At 42.6% G+C, this 24851-nt stretch overlaps 1 protein-coding gene across 20 annotated transcripts in view; it reads right to left on the bottom strand.

Annotated features, from left to right (window-relative positions):
* LOC139367032 (erythrocyte membrane protein band 4.1-like 3a) overlaps window positions 1-10755 on the bottom strand; it is an 86318-nt gene extending 75563 nt beyond the window's left edge. For 11 of the 20 annotated variants that reach the window (XM_071104940.1, XM_071104954.1, XM_071104947.1 and 8 more), the window contains exon 1: window positions 9642-9778. The gene's annotated coding sequence lies outside the window, so the exon portion shown is untranslated. Of the gene's footprint in view, window positions 1-9641 lie in introns of all 20 variants that reach the window. The other 9 variants (XM_071104952.1, XM_071104955.1, XM_071104957.1 and 6 more) reach the window with 3 other exon arrangements.
* Window positions 10756-24851: the final 14096 nt, after the last annotated feature.

Below are 24851 nucleotides of genomic sequence, written 5' to 3'. Positions count from 1 at the left end.
TAAATTCACACAGAAACATGCAAGCATGCACTTGAGCTGGTAGGTTAAACCGAAAGTTAGACACTGACTGAACCGACCACATTCGTGGACATTTACCAGATATCACCACGATAAGTAGCCTTTACTAGAGATATGTGAAGTTTGAAATAAAATATGTTTGCTAATGTGTGAGTGTTAACGGGACAATTGAAAGCTACAACATTCAAAGTAGTAGCAGTATTATTATTTGTATTTGTACTTACTTTTTTCTCTCACCACTTTCGTGATATCCAATTGGTAGTTACAGTCTTGTCCCATCGCTGCACCTCCCATACAGACTCGGGAGAGGCAAAGGTCGAGAGCCATGTCTCCTCCGAAACACGATCCTGCCAAGCTGCACTGCTTCTCGACACCCTGCTCTCGTAACCCGGAAGCCAGCCGCACCAATGTGTCGTAGGAAACATCGTACAGCTGGCTACCAAATTCAGTGTAGATGTGCCCGGCCGCCACCAGGAGTCACTAGAGCATGATGGGACAAGGACATCCCAGCCGGACAAACCATCCCCTAACCCGGACGATGCTGGGTCAATTGTGCGCCGCCTCATGGGTCTCCCGTTCGCGTCCGGCTGCGACACAGCTCAGGATCGAACCAGGATCTGTAGTGACACCTCTAGCACTGGGATGCAGTGCCTTAGACCGCGGTGCCACTCGGAAGCCCAGTAGTAGTAGTTTTAAAGGGAATGTAAAAAATAACTGTGTTGCACATTAATGTTATACAAACATATTGTTAAATGTATCATTATCGTGATAATTCAGTCAATTTATCATGATATGGATTTTTGCCCATATCGCCCAGCTCTAGTGTGCACACAAACATACACAGACACACACACAACACCCCCCACACACATCTTCTTTGCTTGTGATAGGTTTTAAGCTATATAATGTTCATCAGATTCATGCTAATAACATTCTAACAAGGGAAAGCTAAAAAAAAAGTTAAGAGAAAACACCCAAATCTATTCAGCGAAGCCCTTCCAGAATCCATCACTGAGACATCTACAAAGGGCATTCACTCAGCAGGGGGGATGAATCACAAGGTATTTCTACGAGCTGAAGAAGGCACCAGGGACAATTACTGCAATAGAATATCTCACACAGAGTAAAAAGTAGTGGCTGTTTTTTTTGTGAGGCAAAAAACATGAAACATTGAGTCTATGTGCAGCCATGCGGGATCCGTAATTAAAAAAGGTCTTAACTGCGGCATTTTAAGATGGACTAGAATGCTAGGGCTGTGACGGTAATGGAATTTTGGATGATTGGCCAGCCAAATGACCGTGGTCTACGTAATAATGCTTTGAATAACAGACAAAAAAATATATAATAATTTTCTCTCCTCCACTCCTGACTGCATGTGCTGCCATAGATTATATTTCTGTGTTCTGCTGCTGCACCTCGCTGGCACCTTTCTCTGTGTTCTGCTGCTGCACCTCGCTGGCACCTTTCTCTGTGTTCTGCTGCTGCACCTCGCTGGCACCTTTCTCTATGTTCTGCTGCTGCACCTCGCTGGCACCTTTCTCTGTGTTCTGCTGCTGCACCTCGCTGGCACCTTTCTCTGTGTTCTGCTGCTGCACCTCGCTGGCATCTTTCTCTGTGTTCTGCTGCTGCACCTCACTGGCACCTTTCTCTGTGTTCTGCTGCTGCACCTCGCTGGCACCTTTCTCTGTGTTCTGCTGCTGCACCTCGCTGGCATCTTTCTCTGTGTTCTGCTGCTGCACCTCACTGGCACCTTTCTCTGTGTGCTTGTTTGCTACAACACCCGGTTTGTTTCAGCAAGGAGCAACAACGCTTCATCACGTTTTTAAGAGACCATGTTACCGTAGAAACAGACACAAATTCCCGGCCACCCCCTCTTCAGTCAGCCATTTGTAAAAATAAATAACAAAAAAGGTTAAAATGTTATGACGGTTATTTTATTTTCACGACTGTCTTCATCCATAACCGTCAAATACATGGTTATACGGTAATTGTGCCAGCCCTATAGAATGCATCTGCACACTGAAAGCTAGACAGACAATTGCATGGAATCCTACAGTCCTGTATGGAGGGCGATGACTGTGAAATAGGCCTGCTCAAGAGACAGACTTCTATACTAGATGTTCTGTCTCTGGAACTGGGCCAATACAACATGCACACACATTTAGTTAGGCATGCCTCAGATAAGAACAGCATGAAAAGAGTGGTACTGATCCACAGTATACTGATAGACAACATGATCTGCAGTAGCTAATATAGCCTAGATCTGGTCATGCTACATCCAAAGCTGTGCTACATTGCTATTGCTCAGTATATAACTCAGTATACTACTCAACTGACTAACCTAGTACACACTGTACATGTTTGTGAGGAGTTTGTCTGCTGTTTTGGTTTGCAAGTTCTCTCCTTCACCTGCCGCGGGCATGTAGCCAAACCTGACAGATCTGCTGTGGGAGCACACACACACACGCACGCACGCACACGCACACACGCACGCACACGCACACACACACACACACACACACACCTTCAAAGCTCCAGACTTCATTCCTTGTCTATTGGGCTGTTTTTCAGCCATTCCCCTGCACACTATCTAATATGACAGAGACTATAATTGCTTTTGCTGAGCAAGTGGGCTCTAGCTCTGGCAGTCCCTCAACACAGACTTTTAGGAAAATCATCTTTAATGATGTCTGAAACCTCAGACTTTTACAGTGGACTCAATGTGAAGAATGGGCACACTTTGCTGAAGAGAAAGCCATCACAGCACAGCCAGCCAAATGAGCAGCACTAAGGCAGAGTCAAACCTACAGCAAAATGCCTCTACTCAGGTGTCTCGACATAGTAGGCAACCCCATCATCTTAGTGGGTAACAATTAAATACCTTACTCAGTTAAAGTGGTCAAAAATAAACAAAAATAGCTTCTTAGCAAAGAGCAATTTCTCAAGCAAGAATTTTGCTCTGACTGTCTGGGAGTGATATCACCAGGCAGGCCAAAACTCCATCCCACCAAAACAGGCTGAAACTTCAGGCAGTCTTTTCAAACAGCCCTTACACAAAAAAAAAACATTATCATCATTTTCACAATTACACAGTATTATTCCAACCTCCAGTGTGGAAATATATATCTAACACAGGGAAACTCCACAGACCTGGCACTCATAAAAGGCAGGAGAAAAGCATGTTTTTGTCATGAACAGCCATCTAATATCCATTTGCATTCATTATGTAAGCTGTTGATGCAGCTGTGTGGATGACATTTGAGTGTATAGATACATTTAAAAGTCCCAAGCTAAGGATACAATGGTTTACCCATTCACCACTAAATACATAACAGGCATCATTCCACAGACAGTGGTACATTGTCAGTGAGGTTATGTCATTAGTGCTGCCTCGTACTTTTCTGTTACCCACATTCACTTCCTGTTTTACACAGCAATCCCGGCTACTAGTGAAACCTTTGGCCGTGATATCAGAAATCCAGTGTAAATGCACTCAGGGGAAGACTTGACAAATCATCCAAAACTGGGATTTTATAAGAAAATATCATGCAGAAGATAGGCTACTTAGTCATACCCTGTCAAAGTGATTATCATTGCGACCGCATGACTTGGAACAATGATCTTTCAATCCCTGATATAAAAGGCCGGAGATAGAGGAAGGAAGAATATTGACTCAGGAGATTAGCTTTTGTTTATGGCCCATTACATCAATAAAAGAGAAGTGCTTTTGAGGCCAAAGATTTCAGACAACGGTCAATGAACAAACAAATCATCGATGACCATTATTTCTGTTACAGTCAACGCGCAACACTCATCACACAGTGTATGATAAGGACCTAGCAGCACTGAGTTAACTGAGACCTACTCACTGAGCACGGATGTCAGTTCAATGTTCACTTTTGATAGAGATTTGATAAGACTTGTCAACAAACAACTGAACGAGTTCAAATATTGAGACCAGCTATAGCGCTTTGGTTTTAAGTTGGGTACAAAAGGCAAAAAAAATCTATTGATTACTATTTTTTTTCCCATGTTGGTAGAACTGTAAAAACACTGTAATAACAATGTAACACGATTAAAATAACTTTGTGAAAACAACATTGCATCCACCTGTTTGAGCACGGTGGGCAATGGGCAGGCTACATCTGTTTTCTGAGCCTGATTTACAATGCATTTGACATACAACTAGGCCTGTATTCCCACTGTCTCACAGTAGGAGTGATGATCTAGGATCAGGTCCCCCCTGCCCATGTAATCTTATTCAACATGTTCTAAAAGGCTAAACTGATCCTAAATCAGCACTCTTACTCTGAGACGCTTCGTGAATAAGGGCATCTATCCATTGCAGTTTCATTCATCACGTTTAAAGCCCCTCATCAATACAACATAGCCCTGAGTCCAGGGTGAGGGATGCTTCAATAAGTCAACCTTTAGTTTAACATAGGCACAAGCAAAAGGTAAAATAAAAAAAAGGGTTTCTTTGAATTATTGAGTAGACCAGTGTGTGTATTGGGTATGGAATCAACTTTTGATCTTGGCCAGTGTGAGATGTAGCAGATTTGTAATTACAGTGAGAGTATCAATGGAAAAATATCTAACAAGATGTGGAGGCCTGCTCCCCTGGGTACTGCTGGTGCAGACTGACATAGTTTTGAGTGTTAATGTCTGTGTGTAGCATTTGTGCCTGCATGTGCGCATTTGTGTTAAAGCTAATATGACAGGCAAGATTTTTTGGTCAACCCCAGCCAAACCGTCCCCTAACCCGGACGATGCTGGGCCAATTGTGCGCTGGGCCAATTTATTTTATTTATATTTATTTTTTTCTTCGCATTTTCAAACAGTCCATTTATATTTTCCAACGGGGCTATACATTTGGGTGAGGTTTTTTTCTCGCACGAGTATGTCATGACTTCCGCCAAAGTCGGCTCCTCTCCTTGTTCGGGCGGCGTTCGGCGATTGACGTCACCGGTTTTCTAGCCATTTTTCATATATCCATTTGTCTTGTCTTGTTTCCATACACACCTGGTTTTCATTTCCCCAACAAATCTACTTGTATCTAACCCTCTGTTTCCATCATGTTTTGTGTGATATTGTTTCATGTTATTGTGGTGTTTTATTACGCGCTTTACTTTTGTTATGTTCCGTGTTTTGAACGCATTTGATTTATGTAGTGCTCTCGTTTTGGAACTAAAATAAAAGTGTGCCTGTTTACATCACTCTACTCTCCTTGCACCTGACTTCGCCTCTTATACATTCGATGAGAGTAACCTTGTTTCACTGCCAAAAATCTAGTATTCAGCGAAATAACAGCACAACGTCAAATATAGGTAGCCTAGTAAAATAATGAACATCCAATCACATTAATCGTTACTCTCTCACGGGAATTTCACTATGAAGCCAAATGTAGCTGCTGCTCATTCCGTTTGCTCGAAAATTGATAAATGGTTAAAAAAAAGTAAGGCCTGTGTCCATAGAGACATATACCACCTCTACTGATAGTACTGCTACTACCAGCAGTACTACACCTGCACCTGTCGACGACACAAGTTGTTCTGCTTCCCACGAGCACATCCAATGCTAGCATCAGTAATTCTACATTTGTTGTTAGCCCAGCTAGTGTGGATACTGACAGTTGTGAATCTGATGCAGCTAAAGAGCTACTGCCCCTTGACCCGGGAAAGCACCGAACAACAGACAGGGACGTTGGACCATCGAAGAGGTGCAAATATGATGAGAACTACATTGATTTGGGGTTCACTTATATTGGGAGTAGTGCCTTTCCTGAGCCACAGTGTGTTATATGTGCAAAAGTACTATCTCACAACTCAATAAAACCTTCACTCTTGCACAGACATTTAGAAACAAAACATGCCAGTTTGAAAAATAAGTCACGGGAGTTTTTTGAGAGAGAATTAAGACGACTTTCAAGTAGTAAGACATGTATAAAAGCAACAGATACCATTAATTACAAGGGTCTAGAAGCGTCTTATATGGTGAGCTACCAAGTGGCTAGGACAGGCAAGCCCCATACTATTGTGGAGGACTTAATTATTCCTGCTGCCGCATATGTGGCTGGGGGAAAAGGCCCAAAAAACTATACAGACAATGACTTCATCAAACAACACTTTCACGACACATCAGTGATATGGCAGGAGATGTTTTGAAACCAGTGAATTCTATGCATTACAGCTGGATGAGTCAACAGACGTGACGGGCCTGGCACAGCTCCTGGTATATGTCCGTTATGTTTATGGGGGGGTCAATTAAGGAAGACATCCCCTTCTGCAAACCACTGGAAACCAGGACAACGGGAGAGGATATATTTTTTAAGTACTGGACAGCTTTGTGACATAAAAAGGACTTTGGTGGTCAAGATGTGTTGGTACCTGTACTGATGGTGCTAAAGCCATGACAGGGAGACATAGTGGGGTGGTAATACGTGTGCAAGCAGTTGCTCCCGACGCCACTTGGGTACACTGCAGCATCCACCGAGAGGGTACTTCTGTCAAGGCAATGTCTGACAGCTTGTAAGACGTTTTGGACACTACAGTGAAAATGTTTAACTTTGTTAAAGCAAGGCCCCTGAACTCTCGTGTATATTCTGCACTATGCAATGATATGAGCAGCGACCATGTAACGCTTTTACGACAGACAGAAGTGTGCTGGTTATCAAGGGGAAAAGTATTGACATGTTTTTAAAAATTGATTGACGAGCTTAAAGTTTTATTTTCTAACCATAATTTTCACTTGTCTGACCGCTTGCATGATGACAAGTTTCTCACATGACTGGCCTATCTGGGAGATGTTTTTTCTCGCCTGAATGATCTGAATCTAGGATTACAGGGACTCTCCGCAACTATATTCAATGTGCGGGACAAAATTCAGGCTATGATTAAGAAGTTGGAGCTCTTCAACACACAGGTCTTTCCATCATTGGATGATTTTTTTGTGTGCAAATGAACTCAAGCTTACGGACAATGTCAAATGTGATATAGCGAAGCACCTGAGTGAGTTGGGTGCACAATTACGCAGGTACTTTCCCGAAACAGATGACACAAACAACTGGATTGGTTATCCCTTTCATGCCCTGCCTCCAGTCCACTTACCGATATCTAAACAAGAGAGCCTTATCGAAATTGCAACAAGTAGTTCTGTGAAAATTTAATTTAATCAGAAGCCACTGCCAAATTTAGGATACTGCCAGATTATCCTGCTTTGGCAAATCGCGCTGTTAAGACACTAATGCCCTTCATAACCACGTACCTATGTGAGAGTGGATTCTCGGCCCTCACTAGCATGAAAACTAAATACAGACACAGATTGTGTGTGGAAAAAGACTGAGACTCTCTCCAATACAACCCAACATTGCAGAGTTATGTGCATCCTTTCAAGCACACCCTTCTCATTAACCTGTGGTGAGTTATTCACAATTTTTGATGAACAAATAAGGTTTTATTATGTAAGATGGCTAAATAAAGAGCAAAATTATTGATTATTATTATATCATTATTTGTGCCCTGGTCCTATAAGAGCTCATTGTCACTTCCCACGAGTCAGGTTGTGACAAACTCACACTCATTCTTATGTTTAATAAATGTATTGTATAGTGTGTGTGTGGCAGGCCTACAATGATGGCAAAAAACAACATTTGAGAGTGCGCTGACCCTGGTGCTAGAGGGGGTACGCAGCTAGAAGTTGAATGTTTGAAGGGGTACGGGACTATAAAAAGTTTGGGAACCACTGGCTTACGGAATGCATTGTGCATAGCCTATAGGATTCTTCAAACCTTCTTTCATGAGCTTCTATATTAGAGGGAGAGTGCAGTGCAATCTGAGATTCTATCTTACAATCTCGAAAAGTAAATATAACTATTTAATCAGTGCATAACAATCTTGCAGTCAGAGACGACCATATATATTGCTTTACAAAATATAACCAGGAAACTGTAATGTGAATACAGAGGTCTTTGCACCCAAGTTTAATTAAAAAGACTATATGCACTAAAGCCCTGACAACCTGAAACAGTGGTCGTTTTCTCCCAACCTACAAGGCAGGGGGCAGCAACACTGGAGCAGGCATAGCCAGGGTATTGCAATCAAATATTTACCATGCTGAGTTGATACTTTGACTTTCATAGCACTTAAGCATTCATAATCATCCCATAAGTTTGGCTACATGAAAAATGTCTGATCAGTAGGCATGAGTCATTCTGGTAATGGAGCACTTTATGACTGCTGCTGGGAAAGGAGGCTGAGTCTGAGTTATACCTGCAGATCAATAAGGATTATTTTTGCTTTTGTATCGTATTGCAGGAAAACACTTCCCTGAGAGAGAGAGAGAGAGAGAGAGAGAGAGAGAGAGAGAGAGAGAGAGAGAGAGAGAGAGGAGAAACAGAGCAAACTAAAACATATTTTGGCCCTAAACAGAGAGTACACAGTGGCAAAATACCTGACAGACTCAGTGAGCATTGCCTTGCTATTGAGAAAGGCTGCTGTAGGCAGACCTGGCACTCAAGAGAAGACAGGCTATGTGCACACTGCCCACAAAATGAGATGGAAACTGATCTGCACTTCCTAACCTCCTGCAAAATGTATGACCATATTAGAGACAAATGTTTCCCCAAAATTACACAGACCTACAAAGAATTTGAAAACAAACCCAATTTTGATAAAGTCCCATATCTATTGGGTGAAATACCACAGTGTACCATTACAGCAGCACGATTTGTGACCTGTTGCCACAAGGGCAAACAGTGAAGAACAAACACCATTGTAAATACAACCCATATTTATGTTTATTTATTTTCCCTTTTGTACTTTAACTATTTGCACATAATACAATATTTTACATGTCTTTATTCTTCTGGAACTTTTGTGAGTGTAATGTTCACTGTAAAAATGTTTTTTGTTTATTTCACTTTTGTTAATTATCTATTTCACTTGCTTTGGCAATGTAAACATATGTTTCCCATGCCAAAAAAGCCCTTAAATTGAATTGAGAGAGAGAGAAAGATAGAGAGAGAGGAGAGAACCAGAGGCACATCTGCCTGGCAGTAACTGAACTTTTCCCCTAGGGAATGGACAGAAGAAGCCCAACGATATAAATAGGAAGTATCAGCTGCACAAAAATTACAATAACAGCACGCCAGACCGAAGACTGACAGACATTTCTGTAGTATTTTAATAGCTTAGTGTTTCTAGTGCTGTGCTGACTGACATTTGCTGTGGTTAATCCACAGCTTTGGGGGGTTCGGAAGATTAAATACGAGACAAATACCGGTAGGTTAAAACCCAAACAGAACAGGCTGTCCTAAAAATAACCTTTTTGAACTGTGTTTCTTGAGTTTATTCACTTCCTTGTCACAGCAAAAGGCATTCTGTCTGTAGTCAATTCACCCCAATTCAACTCTCTCTGTGTCATACCTGCAAAACCATTTGCTGTGGTAGGCTAGGCTATGCATTTATAGCCTCCAAGGCATTTGGCAATCTCAAAGGAGCCTAACAGTTGTAGCCTACAGTAGACTTAAATGTCCCACCATTTGTTGATAGGTGACAAGGGCAGACCCCTCCAACAGGTTATATTCCTTTTGTGTGGAAATGTAGGAAGTATTTATTTGTACTCACCATGATAATTCATACAGCACATCCAGGTTCCATCCGGAATTGCATTCAAGTTGATCCAGAGTGATGTGGGGGGAAAATGTAATAAAAGATAAGATGTTCAACACTCAAAGTGCAAAACATAACCAACATAACCTTGAGATCAAATAGGCTACACCAGTATACATTTTGTAAAGCAGTAATAATTTAGGCTACATCAATATTTGTAGGCCTACAGCAGTGTTCATTCCAAACTGCAATCAGAACAGGCGCCAATGTTTTTGCCAGTGGCACGCGCCTGCAGTGAAGCCAGCCATCTGTACACGACAATCACCGCACATCAACATTCTTGACTGCAGAGACTGACATCGAATATTTCCCCTACAGCCTACTACCAAAGACCGGTGTACTGCTGCAGATATTGATATATTCACTATTACAGTATGCAGGAATATAAGTATTCGCTGTTTCAAAATGAAACCATTCTACAGAGTAGTTTACAGCGACTGGAGAATGAATTCCAGATGTAGAATACAGTAGCCATATGTCTATCCTCGAAGCTTTACGCACAGGATACTTTGTATCAACAGCTGTTGAACGCATGGAGACCTGATACAGTAAAATACAGTAGCCTAAAGGAGAAATTGTCATAATTCAAGGGAATATATGTAATATCTCCCTCGCACGGATGTGGGATATTGTTGTAAAAACAAGTCATTTTCGCAAATAATGAAATGCGCATAAGGCAATACAGTTCGCTCAAAAATGTTTAGATAACTTCGAATAGAAAATATGTATACCTGCAACAAGGTAAACTTTCAAAACACCCATCGATAGAGCTTCACAGTAAACACACTAACATTACTCAGTGACCCCAAAACGAACAGACATTAGGCTACTCTCATTACCATTGACGCGCTAAAGTCCGTCCTGAATGAACTATATAGGGTATTTCACTTGAAAACGTGTTTACCTGATTCCTGTAGATATGTTTGTGCTCCCAGCCAACTGATACAATCCGCTCAACCAATACCGTTATTTCTGAAATGTCTAGTTGGCGGGTTGCCGTAGCCTAAATGCAGTTCAGCAGAGAGTGCCTCACCTGCAAAACCGTCCCCTCGCTCTCCACAATAGAACCAAGCGTTCCACACATTCACGCCCCCTATTGCGTAATTAAGGAAACGCTTTAGGTCAACCCTCATAGGCCAAGGTTACTGTCAGTTAAACAGATGTGGGCTGGCTGTTGCAGCTCAATTCCAGTGACTTTATTGAGTGAGATAAACGCAGTTACTGTCCCTCTGGACTACAGTATTCAGACAAATGTCGCTCCTGCTGCCTAATGCAACGGCAGGGAGAGTAGTATCTGTTATAGCTATTGAAATGGAGGTGCGTGCATTACTGAATAACTAAGCTTGCTGGTTATTTCAGGGCAAATGCCTGTATCAGTCTCTATGCATGCATTTTGAGGGAAATTCAGAGTCAAAACACTGGAGTTGATCAATATAATTTTAGGCTATTATTAACAGGCCAACTGGCTTTGGGTATGACAAGTATTCCCTTTAGAGTGTAATAGGAGTTACAAAGAATGTCACAGCGACACGTCAGTAGGCTATATCTTCTTAATACACCTCAGACCACATGTATCTTTCTTTACCCGATCCTTATGAAGGGTGTGTTCCAACTGTCTTATGAATTACTGAATGTAAACCTGTCACCTGGAATAAATTCCTCCCACCCTCTCCCACACACAGAGATATAATCTCTTGAAAGTAATTATTTATATTATGGATAACTACAGTATAGCCATCTAACTTGATCTGGAGCGTTGGTGTGTGCACTATTTTATTAGGGCATATCCACAGGGAGTTATGACATGTAAATGGCTGTGGTATTGTAACAGAAGGTAGAGTCAGCTATCTGTGTGGTCAGATTGCAGTAGCATAATCATTGGAACACATTGCTCTTCACTGCCATTGCTTCTTGGACTGGCACTTTGGTGTGAAGTGGAATACTGGCTTCATGTGGCTACCAGTGGAAGTGCAGCTGAAAACAGCTTTCACACAGACAATTCTGATTTATGTTTCAGAATGATATAGAACACAATGACACACAACATTTCATTAAAATGGATTTACAACATTAGCTAATAAATAAAGAGACCTGATATCAGTGGTGTAAAGTATTTAAGGAAAAATACTTTAAAGTACTACTTAAGTAGTTTTTTTGGTATCTGTACTTTACTTGACCATTTACACTTTTGCTTTTACTTCACTAGATTCCTAAAGAAAATAATATACTTTTTACTCCATACATTTTCCCTGACACTGAAAATTACTCGTTACATTTCGAATCCTTGGCAGGACAGGAAAGTGGTCCAAATCACGCTCTTCTCCAGAGAACATCCCTGGTCAGACGAAGAGGAGGAAATCAGCCATGACAGAATCACCCACCAACCCAGGACCAAGCAGCGTGGTGACAGGCAGCGGCAGGAGGAGCAGCGCAATCAGGACTATTCGACTTGGGAGGAGATACTGGATGGAGATGGACCCTGGACGCAGCCGGGGGAATATCGCCGCCCCAAGGCAGAGCTGGAGGCAGCCAAAGCAGAGAGGCGGCGGTTTGAAGAGGCAGCACGGAAGCAGGGCTGGAAGCCCGAGAGTCAGCCCCAAAAATGTATTGGGGGGGGGCACACAGGGAGTATGGCGAAGCCAGGTAGGAGACCTGCGCCAACTTGTGTCCCCGGTTCGCCAACACAGCCCAGTGCGGGCTATTCCACCTTGCCGCACTGGCAGGGCGACCGGTAGCATTCAACCGGTTAAGGTTGGGCAGGCTCAGTGCTCAAGAGCTCCAGTGCGCCTGCACGGTCCGGTCTATCCAGTGCCACCTACACGCACCAGCCCTCCGGTGGCAGTCCCCCGCACCAGGCTTCCTGTGCGTGTCCAGAGCCCAGTACTCCCTGTTCCTCCTCGCCGCACTCGCACTGAGGTGCGTGTCCTCGGCCCAGTACCACCAGCGCCGTCAGATTCTCCCGTCTCTCCAGAGCTGCTAGAGTCTCCCATCTCTCCAGAGCTGCTAGAGTCTCCCGCCTGTCCAGAGCTGCTAGAGTCTCCCGCCTGTCCAGAGCTTCTAGAGTCTCCCGCCTGTCCAGAGCTGCTAGAGTCTCCCGCCTGTCCAGAGCTGCTAGAGTCTCCCGCCTGTCCAGAGCTGGCTATCCTTAAAAAATATTGTGATTTACACTTTTACCTCTACTTTTGATACTTAAGTATATTTGAGCAATTACATTTACTTTTGATACCTAAGTATATTTAAAAACAAATACATTTAAACGTTTACTACTGGGTGACTCACTTTTACTTGAGTCATTTTCTATTAAGGTATCTTTACTTTTACTCAAGTATGACAATTTGATACTTTTTCCACCACTGCCTGACATTGAAGGACTGATGTGGCTTTCACATAGTTTGCATGTACAATAAAAGTATATCACAAGAGAGTACAGGCCTACCAGTCAAGTCAGCCATAAGATACAGTGCCTTCGGAAAGTACTCAGACCCCTTTACCTTTTCCACATTTTGTTATGTTACAGCCTTATTCTAAAATGGATTGAATAAAAAAAAATCCTCAGCAATCTACACACAATACCCCGTAATGACAAGGTGAAAACAGATTCTATATTTTTTGGGCAAATAAAAAAAAAATCTAAAACAGAAATACCTTATTTACACTAGTATTCAGACCCTTTGCTATGAGACTCGAAATTGAGGTCAGGTGCATCCTATTTCCATTGATCATCCTTGAGATGTTTCTACAACTTGATTGGAGTCCACCTGTGGTAAATTATATTGATTGGACATAATATGGAAAGGCACACACCTGTCTACATAAGGTCCCACAGTTGACAGTGCATGACAAAGCAAAAACCAAGCCACGAGGTTAAAGGAATTGTCTGTAGTGCTCCGAGATAGGATTATGTAACGGCACAGATCTGGGGAAGGGTAAGCAAAAAATGTCTGCAGCATTGAAGGTCCCCAAGAACACAGTGGCCTCCATCATTCTTAAATAGAAGAAGTTTGGAACCATCAAGACTCTTCCTGGAGCTGGCCGCTTGGCCAAACTGAGGAATCGGGGGAGAAGGGCCTTGGTCAGTGAGGTGACCAAGAACCCAATGGTCACTCTGAAAGAGCTCTAGAGTTCCTCTGTGGAGATGGGAGAACCTTCCAGAAGTACAACCATCCCGGCAGCACCAATCAAGCCTTTATGGTAGAGTGGCCAGACGGGAATCCACTCCTCAGTAAGAGGCACATGACAGCCTGCTTGTAGTTTGCCAAAAGACACCTAAAGACTCTCAGACCATGAGTCAAAGACTTCAGCCATCCTAGTCATGGACTGTTCTCTCTGCTACCGCACACAAGCGGTACCGGAGCGCCAAGTCTAGGTACAAAAGGCTTCCTAACAGCTTCTATCCCCAAGCCATAAGACTACTGAACAGCTAATTAAAGGGCTACCCAGACCCGTCTTTTACGCTGCTGCTACTCTGTTTATTATCTATGCATAGTGGGGTGGGTGAGGGGGATTCTAAGGGCCTGTGACTGACAGGGGTCCTAAACAATTATTAGAACATTAGGTTAAAAAATTAAATAGTACATTTCATCATTAATATAATATTTTATTTACAATGTACTAATAAAACTAATAGTTTCTTTTTTTATTTTTGTCAAAAGTAAACATCCAGAGAGCCTCTGCCCCTGCCTGGTGCCAGGCCCAACAGATGCAGCTTCAGACTCAGCAGCCCTGTCTCCCCATCTCCATACCCCTGAACCAGCCCTACTCCCAACTGAAGAAGGAGGTGAACAGCATTGTATTGAATGACATGTCAGTTGACATAATTGCAGGGACTGCAATGCATTGAGGACAGGAATGTGATTCTCCAGTCAGGAAAAGTCTCCATTGACACAGAGGCAGCCAATATCAGAGCCTTAAAGGAAGAGATGCAGGCTCTTAGAGATGGATGGGAGTCTCTCCTGTCTGAGGCAACACTGATTGCTATGCAAATGGATGTTGCATCTCAATTTAGCAAGGAACACATTTGCCAGCGGAAAGGAAAGAGATTCCATGAGACCTCTTAAGAGGAGACAGCTCAGGACAGTGATGCAACGGTGTTTTGGAACACAGTGTTTTTTACTGCTATGGACAACATCATAAGTGACTTGGACACTAGGTTCTACGCCACTGGAAAAATTGTAGAATCATTTTCTGCTATTCTGAAAGTTGGGCAGATTAGTGAGGATAAAGTCTCTTCTGTGTGCCAACCACTGGTCATGAAGTATTCCAGAGATCTTACACCTGAGTTTCAAAATAAAGTAAGACACCTGAACACTGTATATGCTGCCATTTTCCCCCCTAACTTCTCAAATCAAATCAAATTTATTTATATAGCCCTTCGTACATCAGCTGATATTTCAAAGTGCTGTACAGAAACCCAGCCTAAAACCCCAAACAGCAAGCAATGCAGGTGTAGAAGCACGGTGGCTAAGAAAAACTCCCTAGAAAGGCCAAAACCTAGGAAGAAACCTAGAGAGGAACCAGGCTATGTGGGGTGGCCAGTCCTCTTCTGGCTGTGCCGGGTGGAGATTATAACAGAACATGGCCAAGATGTTCAAATTTTCATAAATGACCAGCATGGTCCAATAATAATAAGGCAGAACAGTTGAAACTGGAGCAGCAGCACGGTCAGGTGGACTGGGGACAGCAAGGAGTCATCATGTCAGGTAGTCCTGAGGCATGGTCCTAGGGCTCAGGTCCTCTGAGAGAGAGAAAGAAAGAGAAAAAGAGAGAATTAGAGAGAGGACACTTAAATTCACACAGGACATTGAATAGGACAGGAGAAGTACTCCAGATATAACAAACTGACCCTAGCCCCCTCTTGGTCTTCTGAATGCAGTTTGTAAGATGTAGCTGCAAAGCATTTTGGAGACGTGTGCATTACTTTCCGTATATTTTGCACACTGCCTGTGACTGTTGCTGGTGGCGAGAGAGTTTTCAGTAAGCTAAAACTGATAAAAAAAACTATTTTAGGTCCACTATCTGTCCCGGGACAGACTTTGCAGTCTTGCCATGCTTTCCATTGAAAGTCAGATAGCTAGAAAGCTGAACTTCAAAGACTTAATCAGTGACTTTGCTAGCAAGAAGGCTGGGCGCTGGGCTCTTGGTGAGTAAAGCAGAGCAAGGGCCAGTGATAACTGTTAAATGGAATGGCTATGGATATTGGATCACTACACACATGATGCCCACAGGCTGAGAACAGACTGAGAACAGACTGAGAACAAGATATATCTCAAAGTAATGGCTGGATTAAACACATCAAATGTGTTGTGCACAATCAAGACCCCAAGTGGAAAAAACCTATTGATTTGGTGACCTCTTGACCTTTCCTCTAGCGCCACCATCAGGCCTTTTCATTTCCATTTTGTTTTCCATTTCCACTTTACAGCTACTTATTTTTTTAGTTGGTCTGTATACTTAGTTCAAAAATCTGCTTCTGATTTTATTCTGTTTGTTATATCATTCTATAGATGATAATGCTAATTTATTTTAATTGAAGAGGTTAATGCATATTTAAGTTGTATTTGTTTTAAGTTATTCATTAATGTTAAGAGAATTTTCCGTTCAAGAACTTTACCATTAAAATTATATTTAGACTGTAAAAGATGGCATTTAGCACATTTCTTATAGAGGGTATCTGTCTTGCATCAAATAGTGAATTCCACTGTACGCAGAATGTTGCATGCATGTCTGCAGTATTATATTTTCACAGCTCACTCTCAGTAAATATAGTACAGTAAATATTGCACTACAAGAGAGTTGCAAGCCTGCAAAGGTAGAGTTATTTAAAGCCTTGAATGGGTCGATTGGCTTCTGGAGATGTGTGGTTACAGCAATTGCGCAGGGTTGATGTGGCCTGTGGTGGTGGGTCGCAATGTGATATCTTTCATGGGGCCCAAAATCCCTGGCGCACCCCTGCCTACATGTACATATTACCTCAACTGACCTGTGCCCCAGCACGTTGACTTTGTACCGGTACCCCCTGTATATAGCCTTGCTATTGTTACTATACTGTTGCGGTTTAATTATTTGTCACCTTTATTTTAAAATGTTTACTTATCTATTTTTTACTTAACACTTTTTTTCTTAAAACTTCTTAAAGCATTGTTGGTTGTAAGTAACAATTTCACTGTAAGGCATGGGTGTCAAACTCTGGCCCGTGGGCCAAATTTGGCCCGCGGGGTAATTATATTTGGCCCGCGAGACAATACCAAATTACTACTAGAGCTGGCCTGCCGGTATTATACAGCGCATTCACCACTAATACTACGAATCCCATAATGCTCTGCTGTTTTCGCACGCCAATCAGGACAGGACCCAGAAACGCTCTCTCCTCTGTGACAGTAGTCATAGCAACATAGACGCTACAACTGTCAGCGAGCTAACCCTTCCCAAAAATGGCGAAAAGAAAGGCAGAAAACAGGAGCTTTCTGGACAAGTGGGAGGCAGAATATCTGTTTACATATGTAAAAGACAAACCTGTTTGTCTTGTTTGTGGAGTCAACGTGGCTGTAAGTAAGGAGTACAACATTAGACGACACTATGAAACGAAACACCATGACAAATACAAGGACCTGGACATGACTGAAAGGAGCCAGAAAGTAGAGGAGATGAAAAGAAGTTTGGTTTCACAACAGAATATGTTTAAAAAAGCCACATCACAAAGCGAGGCTGCTGTAAAGGCTAGTTATATAGTGGCAGCAGAGATCGCAAAATCAGCCCGGCCCTTTAATGAGGGAGAGTTCATGAAAAAGTGCATGATGAAGGTTTGTGACCTCGTACGCCCAGAGAAAAAACAAGCATTTTCAAACGTGAGCCTGAGCAGGAACACAGTAGCTGATCGCACATGTGATCTTGCCACCAATCTGTATGACCAGCTGATGGAAAAGGGAAAAGATTTTGTTGCGTTCTCCCTCGCTGTGGATGAGAGCTGCGACGCATCTGATACTGCTCAGCTGTCAGTCTTCATCCGTGGAGTGGACTCAAATCTGTGTGTTACGGAGGAGCTATTAGGATTCAAATCAATGCATGGCACAACCACAGGAAAGGAAATCTTTGAGGAGGTTTCCAAATGTGTAACTGAAATAAAGCTGCCGTGGGATAAACTCGTTGGATTAACGACAGATGGTGCGCCAGCGATGTGCGGTAAAAAGAGTGGACTGGTGGGCATGGTTCGGGAGAAGATGCGGGAAGAGAACTGTGCAGGTGAGCTAACTGTTTACCACTGCATCATACATCAGGAAGCACTGTGTGCCAAAGCCCTAAAGATGGAACATGTTATGACCACAGTAACACAGGTAGTTAACTTTATAAGAGCCAAAGGTCTAAATCACCGCCAGTTTAAATCTTTTCTGGAGGAGTGTGGTTCGGAATACGCAGAGGTGAGATGGCTAAGCAGAGGAAAAGTACTGAACAGATGTTTCGAGCTGCGTGAGGAAATATGTCAATTCCTGGAAACCAAAGGGAAGGATACAGCAGAGCTCCAGGAGCAAAAGTTCCTGTGTGAGCTGGCCTTTCTCTGTGACATCTCGAGCCATCTCGATGCGCTGAACCTGCAGCTTCAGGGGCGGGGGCGCATCATCACAGACATGTACGCTGCAGTGAGGGCCTTCAAAACTAAACTGTGCCTGTGGGAGAATCAGATGCTGCAAGGAAACCCTTGCCATTTTCCCTGCTGCCAATCCATAAAAGCGCAGATCTCTACCGCCGTGTTCCCATGCGCACAGTTTGCTGAAAAACTCAGTGTTCTCGCCGCTGAGTTTAGCCGGCGATTTGCCGACTTCGATGCCCAGAAATACAAGTTTGAACTGCTTAGTAACCTTCGCAGTTGATGTGGAAAATGCACCAACCAACATCCAAATGGAGCTGATTGAACTCCAGTGCAACGACACGCTGAAGTCAAAGTATGATGCTGTGGGCGCTGCACAGTTTCCACGGTTCATCCCTGACACAATGCCTCAGCTCCGCACCCAAGCTGCTCAGATGCTCTCCATGTTCGGCAGCACTTATCTATGCGAGCAACTTTTCTCCTCGATGAAGATGACCAAAACAACTCACAGGAGACGTCTGACTGATGAACATCTTTGCTCGATACTGAGGATTTCTTCAGCTCAGAGCTTGAGCCCAGACATTGATGAACTAGCATCCAAGAAGATATGCCAGGTATCTGGCTTGGGCACATCAGATTAGACCAGTGTGCAATAATTAACGTTTTCTTTATGCACTTTTTCTTGCTACAAGGCATGGGCTTGAATGGTTGATTGATTTATTATCATTTTATTTGTAAAACTATTAGCCAGTGGAAAACGTTTATTTTGGTATTTAAATCAGAAGGCTGCAAATAGAAAAGAGGCATACAATTTTTATTTAAATTTTATTTATTTAATAAATGAATGCCATTGATGTGTTTTTTCATTTGAAATTCGATTTTGCATGTCTCCACTATTAAATTATATATTGTATGGTAATAAGCGATGCTTGTTCCATATTCAATGTTAAAGCAAAACTTGTTTGGGTCCATATTAAAAGGTTAATTTGTTCAATGTTGGCCCGTGACTTTGTTCAGGTTTTACATTTTGGCCCACTGGGTATTTGAGTTTGACACCCCTGCTGTAAGGTATTCTGCGCATGTGACAAATACAATTTGATTTGAAAAACAAGATTCTCTGGTCTGATGAAACCAAGATTGAAATCTTTGGCCTGAATGCCAAGCGTCACGTCTGGAGGAAACCTGGCACTGTCGCTACGGTGAAGCATGGTGGAGGCAGCATCATGTTATGGGGATGTTTTTCAGCGGCAGGGACTGGGAGACTAGTAAGGATCGAGGGAAAGATGAACGGAGCAAATTACAGAGAGATCCTTGATGAAAACCTGCTCCAGAGTACTTAGGACCTCAGACTGGGGTGAAGGTTCACCTTCCAACAGGATAACGACCCTAAGCACACAGCCAAGACAATGCAGGAGTGGCTTCGGGACAAGTCTCTGAATGTCCTTGAGTGGCCCAGTGGCTGTGACGCAAAGCTCCCCATCCAACCTGACAGAGCTTGAGAGGATCTGCAGAGAAGAATGGGGGAAACTCCCCAAATACAGGTGTGCCAAGCTTGAAGCATCACACCCAAGAAGACTTGAGGTTGTAATCTCTGCCAAATGTGCTTCAACAAAGTACAGAGTAATGGGTCTGAATACTTACAGTTGAAGCGAAAGTTTACATACACCTTAGCCAAATACATTTAAACTCAGTTTTTCACAATTCCTGACATTTAATCCTAGTAAAAATTCCCCGTCTTAGGTCAGTTAGGATCACCACTTCATTTTAATAATGTGAAAAGTCAGAATACTGGTAGAGTGATTTATTTCAGCTTTTATTTCTTTCATCACATTCCCAGTAGGTCAGAAGTTTACATACACTCAATTAGTATTTGGTAGCATTGCCTTTAAATTGTTTAATTGGGTCAAATGTTTTGGGTAGCCTTCCCACAATAAGTTGGGTGAATTTTGGCCCATTCCTCCTGACAGAGCTGGTGTAACTGAATCAGGTTTGTAGGCCTCCTTGCTCGCACATGCTTTTTCAGTTCTGCCCAAACATTTTCTATAGGATTGAGGCCAGGGCATTGTGATGGCCACTCCAATACCTTGACTTTGTTGTCCTCTAGTCATTTTGCCACAACTTTGGAAGTATCTATTGGGGTCATTGTCCATTTGGAAGACCCATTTGTGACCAAGCTTTAACTTCCTGACTGATGTCTTGAGATGTTGCTTCAATATATCCCCATAATTTTCCTCCCTCATGATGACATCTATTTTGTGAAGAGCACCAGTCCCTCCTGCAGCAAAGAACCCCTACAACATGGTTCTAGCGCCACCGTGCTTCGCGGTTGGGATGGTGTTCTTCAGCTTGCAAGCCTCCCCCTTTTTCCTCCAAACATAACGATGGTCATTATGGCCAAACAATTCAATTTTTGTTTCATCAGACCAGATGACATTTCTCCAAAAAGTACAGTCTTTGTCCCCATGTGCAGTTGCAAACCGTAGTCTGGCTTTTTTTATGGTGGTTTTGGAGCAGTGGCTTCTTCTTTGCTGAGTGGCCATTCAGGTTATGTCTACATAGGACTCGTTTTACTTTGGATATAGATACTTTTGTACCTGTTTCATCCAGCATCTTCCTTTGCTGTTGTTCTGGGACGGATTTGCACTTTTCGCACCAAAGTATGTTCATCTCGGGGCCTCCCGAGTGGTGCAGTGGTTTATTGTGCCACCAGAGACTCTGGGTTCGCGCCCAGGCTCTGTCGCAGATGGCCGCGACCGGGAGGTCCGTGGGGCGACGCACAATTGGCCTAGCGTCGTCTGGGTTAGGGAGGGTTTGGCCGGTAGGGATATCCTTGTCTCATCGCACTCTAGCGACTCCTGTGGCGGGCCGGGCGCAGTGCTCGCTAACCAGGTTTCCAGTGCACTGTGTTTCCTCCGACACATTGGCGCGACTGGCTTCCGGGTTGGATGCGCGCTTTGTTAAGAAGCAGTGCGGCTTGGTTGGGTTGTGTTTCGGAGGACGCATGGCTTTCGACCTTTGTCTCTCCCGAGCCCGTACGCGAGTTGTAGCGATGAGACAAGATAGTAACTTCTAACAATTGGATACCACGAAATTGGGGAGAAAAGGAGGTAAAATAAAAAAATATAATATAAAAAAAGTAAGACAGAACTCGTATCCTTCCTGAGGGGTATGACGGCTGCGTGATCCCATGGTGTTTATATTTGCGTACTATTGTTTGTACAGATGAAAGTGGTACCTTCAGGCTTTTGGAAGTTGCTCCCAAGGATGGACCAGACTTGTGGAGGTCTACAATTTTTTTCTGAGGTCTTGGCTGATTTCTTTTGATTTCCCCTAACCGACTTGCCAAAACTATTGTTTGTTAATTAACAAGTGGTTGAAAAACGAGTTTTAATCCAACCTAAGTGTATGTAAACTTCTGACTTCAACTGTATGTAAATGTGATATTTCCGTTTTTTTATTTTTAATAAATTATCAACAAATTCTAAAAACCTGTTTGTGCTTTGTCATTACTGGGTATTGTGTGTAGATTGATGAGAAAAAAAATTTTCTTCATAAATTTCATAATGAGGCTGTAACCTAACAACATTTTGAAAATGTCAAGGGGTCTGAATACTTTCTGAAGTCACTGTAAGTCAAGATGCAGAGAAAAAGTCAAGGGATATTAAAGACTTCCTCCCAGTGCTATTTTTCTAGAAGCATATCTGCTATAATCTTCCCCATCTCCCTGCATTTCCCCTTCAATTATAAATCCCTGTATGTCTCTTCACAGGCTTTCATTCCCAGTTCAGTTTCATCAATCAGGTCCCACAGAGAGTGAGGCAGCCATACATGGAGCTGCCATGTTGTCTGACTTGATCAAAGTGAGGTGTTATACACATTAGAATGCAAAGCTATCCTCTGAGTAAAGAAAACAGCCACCATGATATACATTTTCACTCGTTTCAATTCTGAATATGCAGGGTTTGTCTGAATAGGCAGGGCTGGGGAGTAACGGGTGACGTGTAATCCTTTACATGTATGGGATTACAAAAAAAGATACCTGTAATCCGTTACGTTACCAGTACAAAATATTGTAATCAAATTAGATACTTTTGAAAAACTACACAATTACTTCAAAGATGACTTTTAAATTCAGAAAGGATGTTGGCGAGAAAAAGATCTTTGACACCTCTCTGTTTTCTCAATGTCATTCAAATCAGCAATGAAAATAGGCTGACGTTTAAATTTGTTCCACCTAAGCGAGTCTGATCACAAATCAGAGACCACTATGATGATACACCAAATGTGGATCAAGGGAAATGAGCAGGAATAGGCTTTTGTAGGCTACAGTCCAAGCTATGTCTTCCAGTGGTGCGACTGCTGTCGGCATCCAAACATTATCCAACTTGAATAAACGCTTGGAGGTAAGGATGACAGCAGTGGTGTAGACTATGACGATACCAATATCACAATAACTTATTATTGATATCTACATAGTGCATTGATGTGAATCACACTGCTGCTCTCTCATTTACCTATTTGCACTCTACAGATTGTGGTTGTTGTGGATGACTGTTCACAAATCTAAATATGTATTTGAACGCAATATTGGTTGAATTCAAGAAGTTTAAGCTGCCTATCAATCACTGTTTTTGAAACCAGTTGACAACGAGTGAAAAATGCGCTCTAGCAACAGCTGCATTGTGTGGATCCAAGCCTATGGAATAAAAGTGGGGCTTTTATTTCTCTTCCTAATTCATGCTGATACATTTTTTTCTCCATAGGCCTATCGGACACGTGCTCAAACTTGTACACTTTTGATAGACTTAAAGGGGCAATCTGTAGTTGCTACATCAATTTTTGGACTTTATGGACTATATTTTTGGACTATATATATATTTTTTTACACACTACCGGCACTGGCAAGCACAATACACAAACATCACCCCAAAAAATGATAAAAGGTCAACTATTCTCAACATGTAACCATAGCCTCACCATTATCAGTGGTGATATTATGTCAAAATAAGAAGAATTGGGCTAAGCAGAGGGATGAAAGGTTTTACTCTGCTGTGAAGAGGCCAGCTCCTCTGTACTTTATGGCTTGTGTGCCATAACTACTCCGGGCTCATATTGACAAATTGTCTCTGAGTAGGAGTGCTGATCTAGGATCAGGTTCCCCTTGTCCATATAAGCTCATTCAAAAAAATGATCCTGGACCAGCACTCCTACTCTATGAAGCTTTCTGAATTCTGACCCTGATTGCATTTGTGAGGGGGAATAGATAAGGACAGGCAACAGGGGGAATACGTTTACAGTTCTTTCATGACTGCTATTTTCCTCAACCAGAGCACCAACAGATTCCAGGCTCAAGAAGGGCAGATTGTGGCAGCTGACATTTCAGCAAAATGTCAATAAATGACAATAAAAGACTCACCAAGAAGAGCTGGAGCTCACAAGACCGTCAGGTATGTTAATACAGAGAGAACACAGTCACAAAAAATGTCCGTAAGCTTTGTAAGGGCTAGATACTATCCACTGGCCTGTTTTTTTCAGTCAACTAAAGGGAGAATCTGGTACCTTGTCCTGACTCACCATTAAAGGAGCTAGGGTGAGCTGGTTTACTATACCAGAGGAGTGCAAAAGTGGCAGATCTTCAGATCTCAGATATAATGGGCCAACTACAGGAAATTGTACATACTGTAGATATGGTGGCTGGTAAAATAATTAAATATGGAGGAAAATGTGGTTCTCCTGCCACCTTATGGTCAACACACAGACTAATATGGCCTCTAGATGTGTCTTACAACTAACAGAAGGGTGATGGCTGCAATGTCATGATCACTATAGCTGAAACAGGCGAGGCCAGTAGAATAGGTTTTTTATTAGTCATGCTGTCAACCATGGTGCATTTGATAGGAGTTATAGAAATTAAGGTGCAATCATTAAACTAAAATAATCAATCAAATGAATCAGATCCATGATTTAGGACTATGTGTTAGGACAGGGTGCCACTAGTATTTTATGTGTTAGGACAGAGTGCTGCTAGTATTTCATGTTTTGCTCTACAAACCCCACAAGTGTCAAGGGACTCGTCTGAAGTGGATACTGTCAACGTGCCAACTTCTGTTTGTAGCGTCCGAACCATTTGGGATACAAACTAATGTGAAGATAACTGGAAGTATTGGGCTACAAATGAGTCTGAATGTAACCGGAAGTATGAAGGTAGTTTTGTGCCTACTGGGAAAAAAAGGGTTTATATATATGTGAAAAAAATATATATATATTTTATGTCACCTAGATATAGGACTGGAACGTATATGCTATGAGTCAGGAAGCAGGTGAAGAAAGGGAGTTTAATAATGAGAATAAGCAGATAAACAAACCAGGAGAGTCACACTGAACATGAACAAAACCAATACTGCCTGAAGACTGAGGCTACTGAAGGCTAAATCAAGGGGAAGTAATAAAGGTCCTGATGAAGTCCAGGTGTGCATAACGATGGGGAGCAGGTGTGCAGAATGATGGTTGCAAGGTCTGCGTAATGTGGGTTGCCAGGACCGGTGAATGGTAGACCGGTGATGTCCAGAAAGTTGTGTGAGTTC

The sequence above is a fragment of the Oncorhynchus clarkii genome, chromosome 15, assembly GCF_045791955.1.
Source record: "Oncorhynchus clarkii lewisi isolate Uvic-CL-2024 chromosome 15, UVic_Ocla_1.0, whole genome shotgun sequence".
NCBI classification, from domain to species: Eukaryota; Metazoa; Chordata; class Actinopteri; order Salmoniformes; family Salmonidae; genus Oncorhynchus; species Oncorhynchus clarkii.
This window is presented reverse-complemented; position numbering and strand designations above follow the sequence as displayed.